Source organism: Dendrobates tinctorius, unplaced genomic scaffold (assembly GCF_039654945.1).
Source record: "Dendrobates tinctorius isolate UK_male_01 unplaced genomic scaffold, ASM3965494v1 ptg000004l, whole genome shotgun sequence".
NCBI lineage: Eukaryota > Metazoa > Chordata > Amphibia > Anura > Dendrobatidae > Dendrobates > Dendrobates tinctorius.
The window spans coordinates 39,002,385-39,015,050 of record NW_027361672.1 but is presented as its reverse complement, the minus strand read 5'-3'; the positions used below and the strand labels follow the sequence as shown (position 1 = coordinate 39,015,050).

At 51.3% G+C, this 12,666-nt stretch overlaps 1 protein-coding gene across 6 annotated transcripts in view; it reads left to right on the top strand.

The window, feature by feature from the left end:
* The first annotated feature begins 11,931 nt into the window (after nt 1-11,931).
* Nucleotides 11,932-12,666, top strand: part of LOC141082965 (enoyl-CoA hydratase EchA19-like) — a 112,966-nt gene continuing 112,231 nt past the window's right edge. For 2 of the 6 annotated variants that reach the window (XM_073567089.1, XM_073567099.1), the window contains exon 1: nt 12,036-12,293. The gene's annotated coding sequence lies outside the window, so the exon portion shown is untranslated. Of the gene's footprint in view, nt 12,003-12,035; nt 12,294-12,666 lie in introns of those variants that run through there. The other 4 variants (XM_073567134.1, XM_073567108.1, XM_073567071.1 and 1 more) reach the window with 4 other exon arrangements.

Sequence of the window (12,666 nt, the reverse complement as noted above, 5' to 3'; positions counted from 1 at the left end):
GTCGAGCAAGATCGTTCCATTATAGTGAAAAGTCGGGGTTGTCCCGAAACACGAAACCCAATGTAAGTCAATGGGGAATAAAAGTCGGCAGTGAGAGGAGGACAGGAAACACACCTACAGTGCCCATTTGAATGCCAAAAGCATCAATTCTTCTTACTTAAGCTTGTCAACCTTAATTAACTTCATAATACAAGTTACGCACTGAAAAATGGGGGTTATTTGGCTACAGTTGTGGGGGGGGAGGGCTGGCTCCAGGTTTTCATGTGCCCTGGGTGAAAGAGCGCCCCTTTAACACATACCACAACTCATCATGCTCCGATACGGCAGAGAAATAGCGGTATAGTACAATGAAAAATACTTCACTTTTTACATCTCATGACGAGGCCCATCTATTTCTCCATACAGAATCATTGGTCCCATATAATGTTTGAAACAGTATATGATGAGCTCCACATAATGCTACAGTATATGTTGGTCCCCATGGATGAAGCTCCACTGTCTTATGGGCCCAAATAATGCTCCAAACATAATGGGCCCCATTTCTAATGCTCTAGTGTATAATGGGCCCTGTAAATGCTGCTCCAGTGTCTGATGTCCACCTTTGGAATGTTCCAGTGTATGGTGGGCCCCATCTATCATTCTCCAGAGTATAGTGCTCCCCAAAAATTGCTGTCCCAACATTGAAAACAATCAAATAAGTCTCCTCGCTAGGGAATCCCTGTACTTGTCTGGACTCCTCGTCGTCCCCATCTTCCATCTCACTGCACAGTATTTCAACTTTGCAAGTGCTGTGATCCTGAGCAAGCAGGGGGGGGCCCACTCGTTGGCGACGGCACTGGCACAGGGCCCCTGATAGTACGGTGGTGTGTCTGATGGCGGGTGGGCTGAACCTGCACTTTCATCTGCAGCTTCCTCTTTGTCACCGTGTAAGATGGAACTGTATATGGGAAGGGTAACCTGAGTTTCATCAGGGTCAGATTCAGGCCGTGTAGCGTGCGAGGGGAATGTAGTGGTCTGGGTCAATGTACCAGCAGATTCATCGAGCAGTGGCTGGGCATCAGTGCACTTGTGTCGCCCCCAGGAGTACGGTCGCCACAGTGGCATTACCTTCCTCCTAGGGAGTGTGATGTCATGCTTGGGAGCAACGAACGATCTCTCTAGCAGGTTAACTGATTGGGCGGCGTTATTCCCACGAGTCATGACCCTCCAAACAGCGTTCATGAAGGCAAAGTGTTTGTTTTACGTGGGCAGTATGGTTGCAAAGCTGAACCTTAAAGGAATGTCCAGAAGGGCACCACCAGGAGTGGAGCCTACGGTTAAATTCGACTCCACCTGGGAAACCTCAAACATGCCAGCTACAGAACAGATGCACACATTGCAAGCTTAATTCCGCTAACGAACGAGACTCCGTGATGCCCCGCGGTCCGAGTCCGGCTTAATAGAGGGACACGTGAGGCTCTGGCACATGAGATTGGCCAATAACTGGTGTGTCATGCCCTTACATGTCCGTGGCTGCATGTGCGCTACACTGAAAAAGCCAGCGTTTGTCGCTTACAGGTGCAGATAACCCGCTGAACAACGTTAGTGATGGCGATCACTGATTACAATTATTACCCGCGAACAATGATTTCCCAGTAAGTGCAGGTCAACCGCAGTTCCGGAATTAGGCCTTACCGTCATCCCTGAAAAAATGAAAAACTTACGTGTGCAAACCACAGGTGCTGTAGCTTGCTTAACAGCTCGCCAGCCGTTCTCACGCCCAGTATGGATTACACGTAATTGCACAAAGGTGAGAAAGGGTACCGTATCCCCAGATAACATGTATGGATAGCGTACACATTCAAAATATATGTCTATACATCAGGAGGCAGGCTCAAACGGTGTCAGGCCCAGTATGGATTGCACGTGATTGCACAAAGGTTAGAAAGGGTACCGTATCCCCGGATAACATGTATGGATAGCGTACACATTCAAAATATATGTCTATACATCAGGAGGCAGGCTCAGACGGTGTTAGGCCCAGTATGGATTGCACGTGATTGCACAAAGGTTAGAAAGGGTACCGTATCCCCGGATAACATGTATGGATAGCGTACACATTCAAAATATATGTCTATACATCAGGAGGCAGGCTCAGACGGTGTTAGGCCCAGTATGGATTGCACGTGATTGCACAAAGGTTAGAAAGGGTACCGTATCCCCGGATAACATGTATGGATAGCGTACACATTCAAAATATATGTCTATACATCAGGAGGCAGGCTCAGACGGTGTTAGGCCCAGTATGGATTGCACATGATTGCACAAAGGTTAGAAAGGGTACCGTATCCCCAGATAACATGTATGGATAGCGTACACATTCAAAATATATGTCTATACATCAGGAGGCAGGCTCAGACGGTGTTAGGCCCAGTATGGATTGCACGTGATTGCACAAAGGTTAGAAAGGGTACCGTATCCCCGGATAACATGTATGGATAGCGTACACATTCAAAATATATGTCTATACATCAGGAGGCAGGCTCAAACGATGTCAGGCACAGTATGGATTTAACGGCCCAGACTACACAGCGGAGGAGCAGGGAGAGGTAAAGATTGCAAATGCTGGGGCCCTGCCCAAGCAAGGGGGGCCCACTCGTGGGCGTCGGTACTGGCACTGGGCCCCTCATAGTACGGCGGTGTGTCTGACGGCGGGTGTGCACCACCACCGTCAGAGACACTTGATTGCACTATGAGGGACCCTGTGCCAGTGCCCGCGCCCAAGAGTCGGCCTACCCACCTGTCCAGGGCAACGGCACTCGCACGGTGTCGTGCGCTAGGTGGTGACCCCGGCCATGGGGGGGGGGAGGCAGCACAGTTAGGGAGTTTTAGAAAGTGGCATATGTTGATGTTGGACATTCAGCTGATGCAAAAGGTGAAATAGGTCAAGTCCCAGGAAGAGGTGGACCAAAGCAAGCCATTTTTCTGTCACCCTATGTGTCATCAGGGGAAGGTGGGACAAAATCCTTGGAAACCCATGCGTGGTTCATTTTAATGAAGGTTAGATCATCCACATTTTAGGTTGACAGACGGGTCCTTTTTTCTGTCAGGATTGATCCAGCTGCACTGAAGACTCTTTCCGATAGCACACTTGCAGCTGGGCAAGCGAGCTCCTGTAAGGCATATTGTGCCAATTCAGGCCAGGTGTCCAGTTTAGCGGCCCAATAGTCAAAGGGGAATGACCTGTGTGGAAGAACACCGATATGGGAGGAAAAGTAGTTTGTAACCATAGTTGACAACTGCTGTCTCCTGTCACTTTCCATCGATGCAGTATTACCAGTTGTGTGAGCGGTACTTGAAAAATCAGTCCACAACATTGTCATGAAACCCCTGTCTCCAATGCCACTTCTGCTGTGTGCACCACGAACACCTCTGGCAAGCTGCCCCCGGCCCGTACGGCTCGTGTGAGAACCATCACCGCTGCTGTGTGCTGGGAATGCCTCAAACAACCGATTTACCAGAGTTGCTTGTTTATTAGCCAATATTAGGTCAAGGTTCTCCTGTGGCATGATGTTTTGTAATTTGCCTTTATAGCGTGGATCCAGGATGCTGGCCAACCAGTAGTCGTCATCGTTCATCATTTTGGCAATGTGGGGGTCCCTTTTTAGGATCAGCAAGGCATAATCTGACATGTGGGCCAATGTTCCCGGTGTCAATGATGCACTGCGAGTGCTGGTTGGAGGAGCACTTTCTGGCAAATCCACATCCCTCCAGTCACGCACAAACCCTGTACCAGACCTTGCCACGCCAACATTTTCACTTGCCCCACGAGATGCATCCTCCTCCCCTAAGTAATCATCCCCATCATCCTCCTCCTCCTCCTCCTCTTCTTCCTCCACCTCGTCTAGGAGAGGTCCCTGAGCAGACAATGGCTGAATGTCATCAAGGATTCCCTCCTCCTCTTCCTCCTCATCAACATTGGCTGCAGAAGCCTGCTCCTTAAGGTGCGTCAAAGTTTGCATGAGCAGACGCATAAGTGGGATGCTCATGCTTAGGATGGCGTCGTCTGCGCTTACCAGCCGTGTGCATTCCTCAAAACACTGAAGGACTTTACAGAGGTCTTTCAGCTTCGACCACTGCACACCTGTCAACTCCTTGTCTGCTCTCAAAGTGCCTGGCCGTGTATCCTCCCACAAATGCATTATGGCCTGCCTCTGCTCGCACAGCCGCTCCACCATGTGCAGGGTGGAGTTCCACCTTGTTGCAATGTCGATAATGAGGCGGTGGTTGGGAAGGTGGAACAATCGCTGCAGCTTCTGCATACGAACGGAGTGTACAGGCGACCGGCGGATGTGCGCGCACAGTCTTCGCACCTTCTGGAGCAGGGCTGTTAACTCCGGATAATTTTTGAGGAAGCACTGCACCACCAGGTTCAAGGTGTGAGCCAAGCAAGGTATGTGGCTGAGTTTTGAAAGGGCTATGGCTGCCACAAAATTACGGCCGTTATCACTAACTACCTTGCCTGCCTCAAGATGTACACTGCCCAGCCATGACTCAGTTTGTCGCTTCAAGTACTCGGCCAGCACCTCGGTGGTGTGTCTGTCGCCCAAACACATCATCTGCAACACAGCCTGCTGACGCTTTCCACTAGCTGCTCGATAGGGGGACACCTCGTGTGCAACAGTGGCAGCTGCAGATGGAGTGCTCGTACGACTGCGCTCTGTGGACGAGCTTTCGCTTCTGGAGGAGGAGGAGGGTCGAACGCCTACAGCCAACTGTTTCCTATACCGTGGGCTAGGCAGCACTGTCCCACCACCGCTGTCCCCTGTGGACCCTGCATCCACCACATTAACCCAGTGCGCAGTGATGCACACGTAACGGCCCTGGCCATGCCGACTGGACCATGCATCAGTTGTGAGGTGCACCTTTCCGCTCACTGACTGCTTGAGTGCATAGACAATGCGGTCTTTCACATGATGGTGGAGGGCTGGGATGGCTTTGCGAGAGAAGTGGCGACTGGGTAGGTCATAGCGTGGTACTGCATAGGCCATGAGTTCGCGGAAAGCTGCGCTTTCCACCAACCGAAAGGGCATCATCTCAAACGAGATTAGTTTGGCAATGTGGGCGTTCAAACCCAGTGTACGTGGATGAGAGACTGAGTACTTTCTTGACCTACTCATAGTGTCTGGGAGGGTGAGCTGGACTTGAGAGCTGCATATGGTGGAAGTAGCGGTGGACAGGGCGGACTGAGAGAGGGGTGATGATGGTGATGGAGTTGGTGTTCTTTCTGATGGCCTAGAATCAGTCTTTCGTTGATATAACAGTGGGATTCCCTGACTGCTGTGGCCTTGCAACGACACCTCAACATTTGCTGCTGTGCTAACCGGTGGGCTTACAGTGGGGGAAACAATGTAGCGTTGCTGACTACCTTCGTTGTGATCAGTTGCACATGTGGCACTTGAGGTTTGGTGTTGTGTCCACGCTTGCAAGTGCATGGTGTTTAAATGTCTAAGCATGCAACTGGTATTCAAATTTTTCAGATTTTTCCCTCGGCTAAAGGTCTTTGCGCACTTCTTACAGATAACCTTGGCCTGATTATGAGGATTTTGTTCAAAAAAGTGCCACACTGCACTCTTCCTACTTTGGCAGACATTTTGCGGCCTAGCACGCTGTGATGTTTTGACCCTCTGGACAAGCTGTCCAGCAACTCTTTTGATTTTTGGAACCTGTCTTTGGAGTGCTCCGGGCCTGCCAGATAACAGCTGTTGCGATGTCGATGTCTGCTGTGGATGCTCCTCATCTGAGCTATTGTAAGCAGCACCCTCTTCCCCCAATGGATGCCAATCTGGGTCAACAACTGGGTCATCCATCACCTCCTCTTCAATGTCATGTGCACCTTCCTCTGTGTCACCGTGTATGGTGGTATAGTGTGCGGGAAGGGGCACCTGAGTCTCATCAGGGTCAGAATCTGGCTCTGTACACTGCGAGGACAATGTAGTGCTCTGAGTGAATGTACCAGCAGAATCATCCATCAGCGGCTGTGCATCAGTGCACTCCATGTCAGATTCATCTTGGCCTGGGTAATTCACCATTTGACTTGATAATCCAGGCATGGTATGTGAAAACAGCTCCATGGAGTAATCAGTAGTATGGCCTGCGTCATCCTTCAATCTTGGTTGGGGTGAAGGACACAAGGAAAGGTGTGGTTCATGAACATGAGCCTCCAATGACGACTCAGTGCTTTTACTTTTTACAACTGAAGAAGAGGAGGCGATAGAGCTGGAGGCTGAGTCAGCAATGTAAGACAAAACTTTTTCCTGATGCTCTGGCTTTAAAAGCGGTTTGCCAACTCCTAGAAAACTAAGCCTTCGAAGCCTTATGGAGCCAGACGATGACGCAGGCTCAACACCTCCTGCATTCGGTCCTATTTTGCTCTTGCCACTACCATCAGATCCACCACCAACACCATCATTACCAGCTGCCAACCCCCGCCCAATTCCACGGCCTCTTCCACCAGCCTTCCTCATTTTTGGTAGAAATGTAGATAAAATCCAACAAACTATATAGTAATGTAAAACAAGGTACAAGGTGTCTATAGGACAGGGGAGATTTTGAATTTCTGCTCACACTAGTGGACACTGGACACTTTTGGATTGTGTGAGGCCCACTGAATATCTGAGCGCTATGTCACAGGCTCGATGGCACAGCTGTGACCAAAGTGACTAGAGGATAAGGGAGATTTTGAATTTCTGCAGACACTGGACACTTTTGGATTGTGTGAGGCCCACTGAATATCTGAGCCCTATGTCACAGGCTCGATGGCACAGCTGTGACCAAAGTGACTAGAGGATAAGTGAGATTTTGAATTTCTGCAGACACTGGACACTTTTGGATTGTGTGAGGCCCACTGAATATCTGAGCGCTATGTCACAGGCTCGATGGCACAGCTGTGACCAAAGTGACTAGAGGATAAGGGAGATTTTGAATTTCTGCAGACACTGGACACTTTTGGATTGTGTGAGGCCCACTGAATATCTGAGCGCTATGTCACAGGCTCAATGGCACAGCTGTGACCAAAGTGACTAGAGGATAAGTGAGATTTTGAATTTCTGCAGACACTGGACACTTTTGGATTGTGTGAGGCCCACTGAATATCTGAGCGCTATGTCACAGGCTCGATGGCACAGCTGTGACCAAAGTGACTAGAGGATAAGGGAGATTTTGAATTTCTGCAGACACTGGACACTTTTGGATTGTGTGAGGCCCACTGAATATCTGAGCGCTATGTCACAGGCTCGATGGCACAGCTGTGACCAAAGTGACTAGAGGATAAGTGAGATTTTGAATTTCTGCAGACACTTGTGGACACTGGACACTTTTGGATTGTGTGAGGCCCACTGAATATCTGAGCGCTATGTCACAGGCTCGATGGCACAGCTGTGACCAAAGTGACTAGAGGATAAGGGAGATTTTGAATTTCTGCAGACACTGGACACTTTTGGATTGTGTGAGGCCCACTGAATATCTGAGCGCTATGTCACAGGCTCGATGGCACAGCTGTGACCAAAGTGACTAGAGGATAAGTGAGATTTTGAATTTCTGCAGACACTGGACACTTTTGGATTGTATGAGGCCCACTGAATATCTGAGCGCTATGTCACAGGCTCGATGGCACAGCTGTGACCAAAGTGACTAGAGGATAAGTGAGATTTTGAATTTCTGCAGACACTGGACACTTTTGGATTGTGTGAGGCCCACTGAATATCTGAGCGCTATGTCACAGGCTCGATGGCACAGCTGTGACCAAAGTGACTAGAGGATAAGTGAGATTTTGAATTTCTGCAGACACTGGACACTTTTGGATTGTGTGAGGCCCACTGAATATCTGAGCGCTATGTCACAGGCTCGATGGCACAGCTGTGACCAAAGTGACTAGAGGATAAGGGAGATTTTGAATTTCTGCAGACACTTGTGGACACTGGACACTTTTGGATTGTGTGAGGCCCACTGAATATCTGAGCGCTATGTCACAGGCTCGATGGCACAGCTGTGACCAAAGTGACTAGAGGATAAGGGAGATTTTGAATTTCTGCAGACACTTGTGGACACTGGACACTTTTGGATTGTGTGAGGCCCACTGAATATCTGAGCGCTATGTCACAGGCTCGATGGCACAGCTGTGACCAAAGTGACTAGAGGATAAGGGAGATTTTGAATTTCTGCAGACACTGGACACTTTTGGATTGTGTGAGGCCCACTGAATATCTGAGCGCTATGTCACAGGCTCGATGGCACAGCTGTGACCAAAGTGACTAGAGGATAAGTGAGATTTTGAATTTCTGCAGACACTGGACACTTTTGGATTGTGTGAGGCCCACTGAATATCTGAGCGCTATGTCACAGGCTCGATGGCACAGCTGTGACCAAAGTGACTAGAGGATAAGGGAGATTTTGAATTTCTGCAGACACTGGACACTTTTGGATTGTGTGAGGCCCACTGAATATCTGAGCGCTATGTCACAGGCTCGATGGCACAGCTGTGACCAAAGTGACTAGAGGATAAGTGAGATTTTGAATTTCTGCAGACACTGGACACTTTTGGATTGTGTGAGGCCCACTGAATATCTGAGCGCTATGTCACAGGCTCGATGGCACAGCTGTGACCAAAGTGACTAGAGGATAAGGGAGATTTTGAATTTCTGCAGACACTTGTGGACACTGGACACTTTTGGATTGTGTGAGGCCCACTGAATATCACAGCACTATGTCACAGGCAGAAATTGGCTAGTGTATTACAAACTACAAGGTGTATGTAGAATTGGGCAGCGTAGGAATCTCCCTAGAGTGTAGGTCTGTAAGAACGGAACATGTCCTCGACTTATTCTCACAGAGTGACACAGATAGCTTCACTGTGGCTGTGATAACAGCCGTTACACGGTACTGTGTGAGGAGCGTACACCGCTGTATGGTGTGAAAAAATGCACGCTCAGTACCTCAGCAGGACAAAAAAAAAAATTGGGATTGCTTTTAAAAAAGCAGTTTGCAGCTCAGTACCTCAGCAGGACAAAAAAAAAAAATTGGGATTGCTTTTAAAAAAGCAGTTTGCAGAGCAGTGGGTAAACAGCAATGCAGCTGTCAGGAAGCCTTAGAAGTCAGCCCAACAACCAACACCACTGATACACCACAATATAGCCTCCCCTTGCACTGCACACACAGTGACTGGTGTGTTGTACAGGCACAATCGCTAGCAGCAGAAGCAGTTTTTTTTTCTTCTTCCCTGCCTAACGCTCTCCCTACAGAATCAGCAGCAACCTCTCCCTATGCTAAGATCGGCAGAAGTAAGATGGCGGTCGGCGTGCACGCCCTTTTATACCCCCTGTGACGCCCACCAAAGCAAGCCAATCACTTGCATGCCCTTCTGAAAGATGGTGGTGACCCGTGCCTATGTCATCACGTTGCCCACAGTGTCCGTGGATCCTGATTGGCTGAAAAAGAGCGCAAAACAAACTTTTGAAACGCGACTTTGGCGCGTAAGTCGCCGACCTCGTGGCCGACCTCATCCTAGGGTCGGGTTTCGTTTCATGAAACCCGACTTTGCCAAAAGTCGGTGACTTTTGAAATTTTTCGACCCGTTTTGCTCAACTCTACACACGGCTCCTCTCCGTACACCTCGCACACACGCGGCTCCACTCCGTACACCTCGTACACACACGGCTCTGCTCCGTACACACACGGCTTCGCTCCGTACACCTCGTACACACGTGGCTCCGCTCCGTACACCTCGTACACACCTGCGGCTCCACTCCGTAAACCTCGTACACACGGCTCCGCTCCGTACACACATGCGGCTCCACTCCGTACACCTCGTACACACACGGCTCCGCTCCGTACATCTCGTACACACACGGCTCCTCTCCGTACACCTCACACACACGCGGCTCCACTCCATACACCTTATACACACGCGGCTCCACTCCGTACACCTCGTACACACACGGCTCTGCTCCGTACACACACGGCTTCGCTCCGTACACCTCGTACACACGTGGCTCCGCTCCGTACACCTCGTACACACGTGGCTCCGTACACCTCGGACACACGTGGCTCCACTCCGTACACCTCGTACACACACGGCTCCGCTCCGTACACCTCGTACACACACGGCTCCGCTCCGTACACCTCGTACACACACGGCTCCGCTCCGCACACCTCGTACACACATGCGGCTCCGCTCCGCACACCTCGTACACATGCGGCTCCGCTCCATACACCTTGTACACATACGGCTTTGCTCCGTACACCTCGGACACACGTGGCTCCACTCCGTACACCTCGTACACACACGGCGCCGCTCCGTACACCTCGTACACATGCGGCTTCGCTCCGTACACCTTATACACACGCGGCTCCACTCCGTACACCTCGTACACACACGGCTCTGCTCCGTACACACACGGCTTCACTCCGTACACCTCGTACACACGTGGCTCCGCTCCGTACACCTCGTACACACGTGGCTCCGCTCCGTACACCTCGTACACACACGGCTCCGCTCCGTACACCTCGTACAGACACGGCTCCGCTCCGTACACCTCGTACACTCGCGGCTCCGCTCCGTACACCTCGTACACATGCGGCTTCGCTCCGTACACCTCGTACACACGTGGCTCCGCTCCGTACACCTCGTAAACACGTGGCTCTGTACACCTCGTACACACGTGACTCCGCTTCGTACACCTCGTACACACACGGCTCCACTCCGTACACCTCGCACACACACGGCTCCGCTCCGCACACCTCGTACACACATGTGGCTCCACTCCGCACACCTCGTACACATGCGGCTCCGCTCCATACACCTTGTACACATACGGCCCTGCTCCGTACACCTCGGACACACGTGGCTCCACTCCGTACACTTCGTACACACACGGCTCCGCTCCGTACACCTCGTACACATGCGGCTTCGCTCCGTACACCTCGTACACATGTGGCTCCACTCCGTACACCTCGTACACACGTGGCTCCGTACACCTCGGACACACGTGGCTCCACTCCGTACACCTCGTACACACACGGCTCCACTCCGTACACCTCGTACACACACGGCTCCGCTCCGTACACCTCGTACACACACGGCTCCGCTCCGTACACCTCGTACACACACGGCTCCGCTCCGCACACCTCGTACACACATGCGGCTCCGCTCCGCACACCTCGTACACATGCGGCTCCGCTCCATACACCTTGTACACATACTGCTCTGCTCCGTACACCTCGGACACACGTGGCTCCACTCCGTACACCTCGTACACACACGGCTCCGCTCCGTACACCTCGTACACATGCGGCTTCGCTCCGTACACCTCGTACACACGTGGCTCGGCTCCGTACACCTCGTACACACGTGACTCCGCTTCGTACACCTCGTACACACACGGCTCCGCTCCGCACACCTCGTACACACATGCGGCTCCACTCCGCACACCTCGTACACATGCGGCTCCGCTCCGTACACCTCGTACACACGTGGCTCCGTACACCTCGTACACACTCGGCTCAGCTCCGTACACCTCGTACACACACGGCTCCGCCCCGTACACCTCGTACACACACGGCTCCGCTCCGCACATCTCGTACACACATGCGGCTCCACTCCACACACCTCATACACATGCGGCTCCGCTCCGTACACATACGGCTCTGCTCCGTACACCTCGTACACAAGCGGCTCCGCTCCGTACACCTCGTACACACACAGCTCTGCTACATCTATCCTGTAAACCCCTCCTGACCCCACACATACTTCCCTCATCCAGCACCATGACAAGTCCTGCAGATACCAAGAGGCAGGGCTGTGCGCACAGGACCTGTGATGAGGTCACAGGAGGGGCGGAGTCAGGGGGGGTCACATAATCAGGGGTCTGGACAAAGGCTCCTGATCATGTGACCCCCTGACTCCTCCCCTCCTGTGACCTCATCAAAGGTCCTGTGTACAGAGAAGAGAGCAGGCAAGCGATGCTGTGAGTGGCTGGGGGTGGGGGAGGTCTCATGCTAGGGCGAGAATGGGGTGCCAGTGGCCACATCAGCTGGCAAGCGGCCAGACGATCAGGCGCTGCCGCCCGCGGCCCACATGACAGCGGCCCAGCGGGAAAATGCCCGGTTGGGTATATTACCAACCCGGGCCTGAGGGAGAGCATACTGACCATGCTCTGGGATTGACAACCGTCGCATGCTTATGTTTCATGTTGGTGACATCAGTTGTGGGGAGTGACCACAGCGCCAGCCCCATGATGACATCCCATTTCACGGAGGTAAAGAAGCGGGGGTGACCACAGCCCAAATCACTTGTTGATGTTCTGTTTGAGACTCAATGGTGCATGCTAGAAACACTGAAACAAAACAGCATTGGAAGTGAAAAAAAATCCTAAATTTGAGTAGTAGGAGAAGGATAATGGATTTTTAATTGATGTAAATGACAAAAGTGGTTACTTTTTAACCCCTTAACGACTGCCAATATGCATTAAAATTGCAGTCTTTAAGGAGCCTTATTTTGACATTGCTGTTTTAAAATGGCAATCAGGAATAAGAAAATAGCGCCACGGGTGACAGCAGTACATGACAGAACAGGTTAAAGGGAATCTGTCACCCCTTTTTTGAGATATCATATAATGATATCTTTCAATT